A 10,679-nucleotide genomic window follows, 5' to 3' on the forward strand; every position below is an offset into this window, starting at 1 on the left:
AATGACACTTATCTAATCAGTTAGCCTTTTATAAATAAAATATTAAATTAAATCATTTCATATTTTTTTTTTCTAACCCACACCATAGTGCATTTATAAAATATAGAAATATACATATTTGAAAATCAAAAAAAAAAAAAAAAGAACAAAAACTTGTTTAAAACAATAATTATCAAGCTTTTCGTTATTTATTATTATTATTATTTCAAACAACTATGATAACAGCACAAAAATAACTACTGATGTCATTGCATATGCATTTGGAGTGAAATAGTGTTAAAAAATAATTTACAAACTAATATCATACAAAATAAAAAAAATAATATTTCAAATTAATTTCATGGTTAGAGTTATGGAACAGGGTTCAATAATGAAAACATATTAAAAAATCTATGTTTCTCTATAATTTTTAATTGACACATTTATGGTGAGAATGTGTGTTTCATAGTAAAACCAAAACTTATTTTCACTTTCTAAGCAACATCAGGCTGGATGTCTGAACATTGTCTTCTTTATCGACAAATCACTAAATAATGAACCAAAACAAAAGACTTAAGACACAAACCCATGTATACAATTTTATACAATAACGCTTTGTTTTCATTGCTTTTGATTTCTTTTCATCAATTCATTCATTCATTCGTTCATTGATTCATGTGTTATCTCTTTTTTAACAGTTAAACCGTTTTAAATGACATATTCTTTAATTAAGTCTTATTTCGTTGTTATTGCCGCCTGATAATCATAAAAAAAATTTTCATTTTTCACAGACCCTTTTCTTATCAAAACAGTGTGTTGAGTTTTATTTCAAATTAAGGTATTATTTTTATATGTTCTGCGGATATATAGTATTTCTCCTTATTTTTACTTTTTAGAAACTTTAGCTTATCTTTTTTTTCGAAAAGTTTCTCATAAAACACGTTCTCATGTGTGGTGTTACTAAAAACATACAGAAAAAGAAAACAATGAAAGTTCACAAAAAACCAGGAATGAAACAAAAATCCAAGAAATACAAAGTAGACATTTTTGCGTACAATAACAACAAAACTTGCCTAAAACCCCAAAAAATCTGCCGCAATAGCTAGAAAACAACAATAACAATAAAATCCAACAGTAAAACTTACCAAACCACCCAATTACTAGTTCTGCATGCCATTGAAATAGAGTTTTTGAGATAAATAAATATTTGTTTGTTAATCTCTCTCTCTTTTGGGAGATTTTTTTTGTAGCCATATTCGTTAGTCAATTCTATATGTAGGTACATAAAAAGTATTCTAATGACTTGGACAGGTAACAAGTTATTATTATTATTTTTTTTCGCCAACCTCTTAAAAGAATTCCAAAGTAAATAAAGATTTTTGTAAACAAATAATTCATTTGTTGGGTTGAATATACAAATATTCGTTTTTGTTTGAAAAAATTATTTAGACAAAGTGTTTAACAGTTGTTGGCACATTTCGTTGGACCCGCTCAATAAATTCTTTTCAATCCGGTTTTCTGTTTAATGTATTTATTGTTTAGGTTTTAAATTTACACATTTTCTAAATGTTTAATGGTTTGAAAAATAAAAATTTAAATTAATATTACTACTGTAGGTTTCAGTAATTTTGTAAAATATGTATGTTTTTTAAAAAATTTAAATAGTTATTTATATTAGTTACTTAGTTAAACCTCTCAGTGGGTCACAGCAAGGTCATTGTATCTGGTTCTTGGAGGAATGTAAAGGTATTAAATGATAAGTGAAGGGATTCCTAATGAATTTTTTGTTTTAATATGTCTATATCCTGAAACCGAAACAAAACGAGTACAGTTGAGATAAATACTATTGCTATAGTCAAGTGTAAAGTCGTTATTATAACACCCTATAGTCTAAACTATCGTAGTCATTCATCATTGCACATACTATTCTCGATTATAAAGTCAAGACTATCGTTAAGACTAAGGGCTATGATCAGGACCATACTATAGTCTATACTATACTAACTAGTGCTGTAATATTCTACTACTTTTGATTACTCAATACTACTCAATACTTTTCGTTTGGGTACTCAATACTACTCGATACTTTTAACGGTTTTATTTTAAATTAAAAACGAGGAATTTTTCCTTTTTTTAAGTAAAGTTAGACCAGACATCACACCTCTTTTGAGACATTTTATTTTTTTAGATAGCGTCGATAAATATTTGTAACTTTTTAACTATTATTGCAGTGTTTAAATTATTTTTACATTGATTTGATATTGCTAAGAGTTGCATTTCTAATAATGATATGGTCTATATTAGATTTTAGAGCTGTATTTTTTCACATCATAGCCGTTAAATTTAAATAAGTTAAATCCATATACAAGTCTGAAAGTATTGAGTAACTACTTTTTAGTATTGAGTACCCAAAAAATAGGGCAAATACTCGATACCCACTACTCAATACTTTAACAGCACTAATACTAACACCAAAAATATAGTCATGACTATAGTCGACACTTTAGCCAATACTAAAGTCATGACTTTAATCAACAATATCAAAACTATAGTCGAGATTAAAGTCAAGTCTATGCACTACAAAATAGACTACAGTCGACACTTTAGTCAAAACTATAGTCCACATTATAGCCAAGACCCTAATAGACATCAAGACAGTCAAGACTTTAATCAACAATATCAAAATTATAGTCGAGATTATAGTCAAGTCTATGCACTAGTAAATAAACTATATTCCCCGCTTAGTCAAGACTATGTTCGACACTATAGTCAAGACTGTAATCGACAATATCAAAACTATAGTCGAGATTAAAGTCAGGTCTATGCACCAGAAAATAGACTATAGTCCACACTATAGTCGAGAATATAGTCGATACTTTAGTCAAGACTATAGTCCACATTTTAGCCAAGACTTTAATAGAAATTATCAAAACTATAGTCGAGATTATAGTCAATTATATGCACTAGAAAATAAACTATAGTCTACGCTATAGTCAAGACTATGGTCGACACTATATTTAAGACTTTAATCGACAATTTCAAAAATATAGTCGAGATTAACGTGAAGTCTATGCACTAGAAAATAAACTATGATCCACACTACAGTTAAGACTATAGTCAACGCTGTAGTCAAGACTTTAGTCCACATTATAGCCAAGACTTTAGTTGACTATAGTTGAGATTATAGTAAAGTCTATGCACTAGAAAATAGACTATAGTTCAAGCTATAGTCGACACTTTAGTCAAGACTATAGTCCACACTTTAGTCATGATTATAGTCGACACTATAGTCAAGACTTTAATCGATATTATCAAAAATATAGTAAAGATTATAGTCAAGTCTATGCGCTAGAAAATATACTATAGTCCACACTATAGTCACGACTATATTCCACACTATAGTCACGACTATAGTCCACACTATATTTAGGACTATAGTCCACACTATAGTCAGGATTATAGTCCACACTTTAGTCAAGACTAATATGAGCAAGTGGTGTAGGAGTAACATACCGAGTGAATACACCAACAGAATCTTTATTGATGTTGGTTCTGTGAAGAAGCTGGGATAAGTCTTCCCAACAACTGTAGTATTTTCCAGGCTAAAATATTTGCCTGCAGGGATCTATATAATCTCAATATGGCAACATAGGAATTTTTGTCGATAATCAAGGGGCACTTCTTTTACTCTTATATTACGACTTCTATTAGTCAGACAATACAAGAAAGATCTATCAAGGCTTGGTCGCCTGTTTGACATTACCCTTGTTTAGGTCCCTGTGCATAGGGACTATTATGGAAATGAACAGAGAGATAAGTTTGCCAGAACAGGATCTGCTCTTGATATCTCCAACGCCGTTTCAGTATCAACTCCGTTAGGTTTTATCAAAAGCAGTATCATTAAATTTTTTCTTCAAAAGGCTGAAAATAGATCAAATAACTAGGCACATGCAAAGGGGCCAAGTTATTGTGGCCTTCCTTCAATGAGAAACGCACAAGATACTTAATAAGCCGATATAGGCGGGATATATCAATTATAAAAGCAGGAATAAGCCGGCTTGAAACCATTTTTTTGCAGTCACTTCATATCCAATCTTGGTGAGATATCTGGGTCTAAACTTAATGACATCTTAAGATTTTACACGGTCACACAATACTACATCTGGTGATTGCAGTGGTCCTGTCAAAACGGTGTCCCTTTGACTCTACTTAATTGTTCGCGCGCAGTGAACTACCACGATACAAGCCAAACAAAAGTCAAGACTATAGTCGGCACTATAGTCAGGACTATAGTCGGCACTATAGTCAGGACTATAGTCGGCACTTTAGCCAGGACTATAGTCAGCACTATAAACAGGACTATAGTCGGCACTATAGTCAGGACTATAGTCGGCACAATAGTCAGGACTATAGTCGGCACAATAGTCAGGACTATAGTCAGGACTATAGTCAAGACTAAAGTTATGACTACAGTCGACACTATAGTCATGACTACAGTCGACACTATATCCACGACTATAGTCGACACAATAGTAAAGATTATATAAAGTCAAGTCTTATAAAGTTATATGAGCCATTATAACGAAGACTATAGTCGGAACTCCTTATAATCAATGAATTAAGTAAGCTATTCAGAGTTTATAACAAAGACAAAATATATAATTCAGATTTCGTCTTAATACTCGGGAAATGATTTACATATTTAAACGATTATTTAAAACATTCTGAAAAGATCGATCGATGGTCATATAGGTTTATATAAAAGTTGTTTATGTTCATTTCCATTGCATGAATCTAACATATATTCTTTAAGGGGACCATATAAGGGATCCAGGTTCAAAGGGTTCAAATCTGTTCAGTTTTAGTTTCTATTGCAACTTTGATATTTTTATAATCTCTTCTAATTAATAGTTTTTATGTCAAACAAGAAAAAGAAGTAGAAACTTTCTCACTTTTCTCAATTTAACACATTTTGTAATATAATTAAAATTTCTGAAAATTTTCTTTTAAAAAAATTTGTGTCAAATTGTTAATTCTAATTTTCACCACAAAACCACTTCTAATTTATACAAATATGTAGTAATTGTCATTATTTTGTAGTAATTTGTGTTGTTCGAATTTGTTTTTTCTATAATGTGAAGGTACAAAATGTCACACTCAACACCTTGTCATTTGAACAACTTTAAGTTAAACTCCCTTTCCCTATGCGAATAACAATAATAGTAACAACTACAATAACAATAGTATAAACCTATATTTATAAACCCAAAAAAGGTTAATTTACACATATGTATGTCTGTACTCAATTACACAGTTACAAACATACATATATGTATATGCACTGCATAAATTAAGACTAAATAGAAAATTAACACAAAAAAAACAAGTAAGAAAGTGTTGGTGGTCCAGCACGACTATATAATAACCTACAGTGCTTTGGGGAAGTGGTTCTAAAAAGTTCTGTGGATCATCTAGAGTTCTAATATATTACTTAACATCTTGAATCTTAAACTGAATTCCGAAAGAAGCCATATTAGCTCTTCTGTCAGGTCCAAATATTATAATAACGGTATGTACAAGAAATTTAAGTCTATCAGTATAATTTTCCGATGATTGCCCTCGACTGGGGTCTTAAGGCAATTTTGAGCTGATTTCTGCTGATATTTATAGGTCAAATGTAAATGTTAAAGTCATTTTCTAAAGTGACACCTTGTAAGGGTGGTAGGGTCAAATGTTATATTGCTGTAGGGTATAAAAAGTCTTCTTATATATGACTACTACCGTGAAAAATAAACAAAAAAATTACAACAAAACTTAGAAAAGCAAAAAAATATGTGAAAAATTTTAAGAAATGTGAATAAATAACAAAATAAAATAAAAAAGTTAAACAAACAAACCAAAACAAAAAAAATATATATATTTTTTAGTCACAAGCATCATCATCATACATGTATGAAAATGACTAAATCTAATATGAATCTATGAATACATACATATGTAAGTAAGTATGTCTCATTGTATGTATGTATTTTTATATAAATATAGTACTACTTACTATAAAACTAACAGATAGATATAAACACAGACGAAAAGACAGACAGACAGACAGACAGACAGAATAGAGTTGAATTTTAACTTTCTTTTGCACACATTGGACGCAGAGAAGTAGTGGAGAAAAAAAAAGTAAAAATAAAATGTAATAAAACGGGTATCATCATCATCATCACAGAAATTTCATACAAAACTTCCATACAATAACAACATTTGGAGTCCACAGAGTTTCAAAAGAATTGCTAGATATTTTGTAAAGACAAAACTAAAAAAGTCAAAAGGTTTGTGGGACAATTAAAAATTGGTATTTTGTTTTTATATATACAGACATGTGTATGTACATAATTCTTAATTTGTTAATAATAATTATGTACATACATATACTTTCTAAATAATTTTTGACAAAAAACACGCACATATTTAAATACAATTTGAAAATCAATAATTTGAGAGAAGTCCATTCGTAAAAATTTGTACTTTTACTTTTACCCAATTTCTTAAAAAAGTCTGTAGTATACCACAACTTCTAGACAACCAATTCTTAATTAAGTCGAACTTAAGTTCTTACATAAGTAATCAACAATATGCATATTAACGTGTTTCTATACCCTTCAACCTTATAATGCGCACTTTTTGTAGCGATATTTTAACACCCAAAAATAATTGTCATATCCAATACAACAGACATTTTCTAAAATCGGCTCATAATTGTGTTTATCTCCCAAATAAATATCCCTCCAAATGTCCTACACCACTTTAGTAGGGAGCTATGTCCGTCCATCCATGTAAACCTTGTAATCAAACTACAGGTCGCATTTTTAAAGATAATTCAATGATCTTTTGGTACATGATCTCTTATTGTCTCAGTGACGAAGCCTATTGAAAATGGTTATGATCGGTCCATTATTTCACCTAGCCACCATACAACTGAACCCCCGAAAAGGGCTTGTAAATGATCATGATTCTATTGTACTAGAGAATCCTATTGAAAATGGGTAACATCGGTCCAATATTTGACCTAGCCCCCATACAACTGAGACCCCCGAATAGGGATTTAAGTTCATTATATTCAATTATGTTCAATAAACTCTTATCTCGACAAAAAGCTGCAAAACCAAGTTACTCGCCTCCATGACCCTGATGAATTTTTTTGATGATAGAGCCTCATTTAACCTTCGCCTCTATACAAAGTTCCCTTCGAAATATGACTTAAATGTATTCAACAAAAAATGGCTAAAGTATATCTGAGACCAGGTACAATTCCACTTAAATGCTTTATTATGAACACTAAATCATATTTTATTTTTATAACTGGTGTAGGGTATTATATGGTCGGATTACTTGGGACATACGTGAAGCCGAAACGACATCAGCTTTATGTTGATCTGATGCTCCGTAATGGTATCAACTTCATGCTAAGGAACAGATGGATAAGCTGGGAGATGTATGATATAACTTTTAGGAAAAGGATATTTCGCGGTACACCATAGGTAGACATTTTGTCCCCTTTACTCTAGGTAACCTAGTAAGGACTTAGACCTTTTTGTAGGCGATGTCGTAATACATATAAGCGGAAAGGATCCAAATTACTTGTGCAGAATGGCTAAGAGGCTCTGTATACGGCATTGAGCTAGGCTCAACCTAGAGCCTTAACCCGGCGAATACGGAAATATGTCTTTTCACAAGAAAGGCAAACATTTCTAAGTATATTGAACCCTGGTTTCCTGGGCATGAAGACACCGGTGACCGACAGAGTGAAGTACTTAGGTGTAATCCTTGACCGGAAATTAAGATGGAGGAGCCACATAGAGTATTGGATTAACAAGGCACATCCGTGCTGGGCGTTATGTAGGAGACCATTAGACCAATTCTATGTTATGCTTCAATAATGGAGTTCTTTCATCGGACGTGCTCGATCGCATACCAAACACAAAATATGTCGAGAACTTTGGAACACTGATCTGATATAGAATGTTATGGTCGAGCAGAACATTTAAGGAAATACACGTATGAATCCGTTGCTACACGGATAGCTCTAATTTGGGAAACAAAGCGGGCCTGTGGTTGTGTATTGAAGATCCACAAACTGAACCTTGTGCTGGGATTAACCTCAGAGGCCTCAATGTTCACCTGGCAAAGACGGAAACAGGTCTTTTCACAAGAGAACCATAGGCATGAAATGGAAGCTTAGTCCTACTATGACATATTGGCTTAATAAAAATGTCATTAGACCAATTCTATGTTATGCTTCAATAATGGAATTCTTTTCTCGGACATGCTCTATCGCATACCAGACATAAAATATGTCTGGAACATTGGAACACTGGTCCCAAATGAAACATTAAAGCTAATACCCGTAGGAATCCGTTGCTACACGGATGGCTTTAAATTGAGGAACAAAGCGGACCTAGGGTTCTATATTGAAGACCCAGAAACTGAAATGTACTACTGTTTAGCTAATCAAAATACTAGCTTTCAGGCAGAAGTCGGAGCAATAACGGTATACGTTATTGATTAAAATAAATATAACCCCAACAGAGATAAACATATTTACCGACAGCCAGAAGGCAATTAGGGCGATATCAGGTGATAAAGTTTAATCTAAGACCGTATTGGGTACCAGGCCATTCGGTAGTAGTCAGCAACGAAAGGGCGAATGTATTAGCTTTATCAGCTCTACTGTGCGCAGTAAGAAACGAATGTGCATAAATATTTTGAATGTAATTATGTAAGCTCATAATAACAGCGAATTAATTCTTTTCAATCCCTGTTTATTTACACTGTCACACTGTGTAGTGCACAATAGCTGGAGTAAAGTGTAGTTGAAATGAATGATCTTGTACGTATGTATGTAGCGTATAAAATTGAAATAAAAAATATACCAAGAGTGTTATGAGAAATTTCACATACGAAACCACCACTGTGGACAGTGGCAACAACTGCAACAGCAGCAATAACAGCAGTAACAGCCGTCACTGTTGTTAGTGGATTTCTTAAAAATACGAAAAAAAAACAAAAACAACAAGTAAAAAAATACGATAATAAATAAATAAAACTCTATATATGTACAGATGTATCTAAAAGATGAAAAAAGTAAAGTAGAGGCAGGCAAGCAGACAGTAGTCTGCAGCAGCAGAGTTAAAGTCAGCGTTAGTATATGAATAAATATGTTTGTTAAATGAATAATAAAAGTATAAAAGAAATGTTTATCTGGTTGTATGTACGTACATATTGCAGGGAGGGAATGTTTAACAAAAACAAAAATGTAGACACTTGCTCCAAGAGACAGGGAGATACAATTTTCTTTTCTTCTTCTTGTTCGTCTTTCTAGCATACAAGCAGCAGACTTGCAATGGAACTTGTTCGATTTGTGGATGTTAAATATTTTCTTTCTATTTTTTCTTAAACGATCTTTTGTTTCTTTTCTTTTTTAGGCAATAATTTCTTTTTTTTATGTTGAAATTTAGTTTTAAAGAGAATTTCTTAGATTTTGTTATTAATTAAATAATTTGTTATTAAAGAACTTAATCTTATGTATAATAGTAAATTTATTTTTTTCTTATTTAATTTTATTCACTTGTATTTCTACGACACACTCTCACAAACACCATTTAAAAAGATTCGTAAATTTTTTATTTTATTTTAAGAATTAGAATCCTAAAAACGTAATAAAATGTAAAATTGTTAGTTAGCCGCTTTTGTTTGAAATTTATTTGTTTGACGGTTAAAATTCTAATTTGGAGAATTTTTTTGTAAACCTTTTGTTTTTGTAGCTTTTCTCGTTTTGATTTGTTAATTATTTAATTAATTGGTATTTATTTGTATTTCGACGTTTTTCTTTGTTTTGCGTTTTGGTTTTTATCCGCTTTTAAGTTCACTCAATGGCAACGTTCGACTCGTAACTGTTGTTGTTGAATTGGCAACATTATGTTAAGGCCGGTTCGTTAACAAAATATACACAGATACTCCAATACATATATACGTTCGCTTAAAGCCAAATACGGATAGACTCTCACTTTACCAACCAACACAATAACAATTTCCACTTGCAGTTTGTTTTGTTTCTTTCTTATTTTTTCGTTAAAGCTAGACTTTTGTAATAGTTGCCAGATAATGGGGAAAACTTTTAGGGCGGGATTTCGGGGTAACCAAACTTTGAATATACATACTCATCTGGAACAGCATTTCCTACAATCTCTCTCACTCTGGTGGACTTTTTTGTACAAAAATTGTGGCATCATACCTCTACAGGGAGTTTAGCGTACATGTTGCTTGGACATAATAAAGTGGATCCTACGACCAAAGCTTTAGAAATAGTCGTGGATATTTCCCAATCGAAGGTTCTGCTCTTAGCCGAGCGATTCTAACTTAATACAGGTAAATTAACTAAAGGTTACAACATCTGTACACACCGAAGATATTGGACGGTTTTATAATAACATCGATCGAATATAAGAGACAGAAGTTGCCGAAAATTTCGATTGGAGCTAACAACCATGTGAATCCGCCATTACACGGTTGTGAAAATTTAGATATAATGTAAGTGGGGTTCTCTATTGAAACCAAAATATATAAGGGTTTCCGATACCCAAAGGACAATAAAGGCCCAGTTAGAGGATAGATTTAGTCTAAGATTATATTAGACTCAT

At 31.8% G+C, this 10,679-nt stretch overlaps 1 protein-coding gene across 2 annotated transcripts in view; it reads right to left on the reverse strand.

The window, feature by feature from the left end:
• LOC119602011 (hillarin) overlaps positions 1–9,934 on the reverse strand; it is a 74,232-nt gene extending 64,298 nt beyond the window's left edge. For both annotated transcript variants that reach the window (XM_037953327.1, XM_037953326.1), the window contains exon 1: positions 9,259–9,934. The gene's annotated coding sequence lies outside the window, so the exon portion shown is untranslated. The remainder of the gene's footprint in view (positions 1–9,258) is intronic.
• Between the last annotated feature and the right edge of the window lie 745 nt (positions 9,935–10,679).

Source organism: Lucilia sericata, unplaced genomic scaffold, assembly GCF_015586225.1.
Source record: "Lucilia sericata isolate MDLA Ls3-8-SP2 unplaced genomic scaffold, ASM1558622v1 Contig000206F_arrow, whole genome shotgun sequence".
Taxonomy (NCBI): Eukaryota; Metazoa; Arthropoda; class Insecta; order Diptera; family Calliphoridae; genus Lucilia; species Lucilia sericata.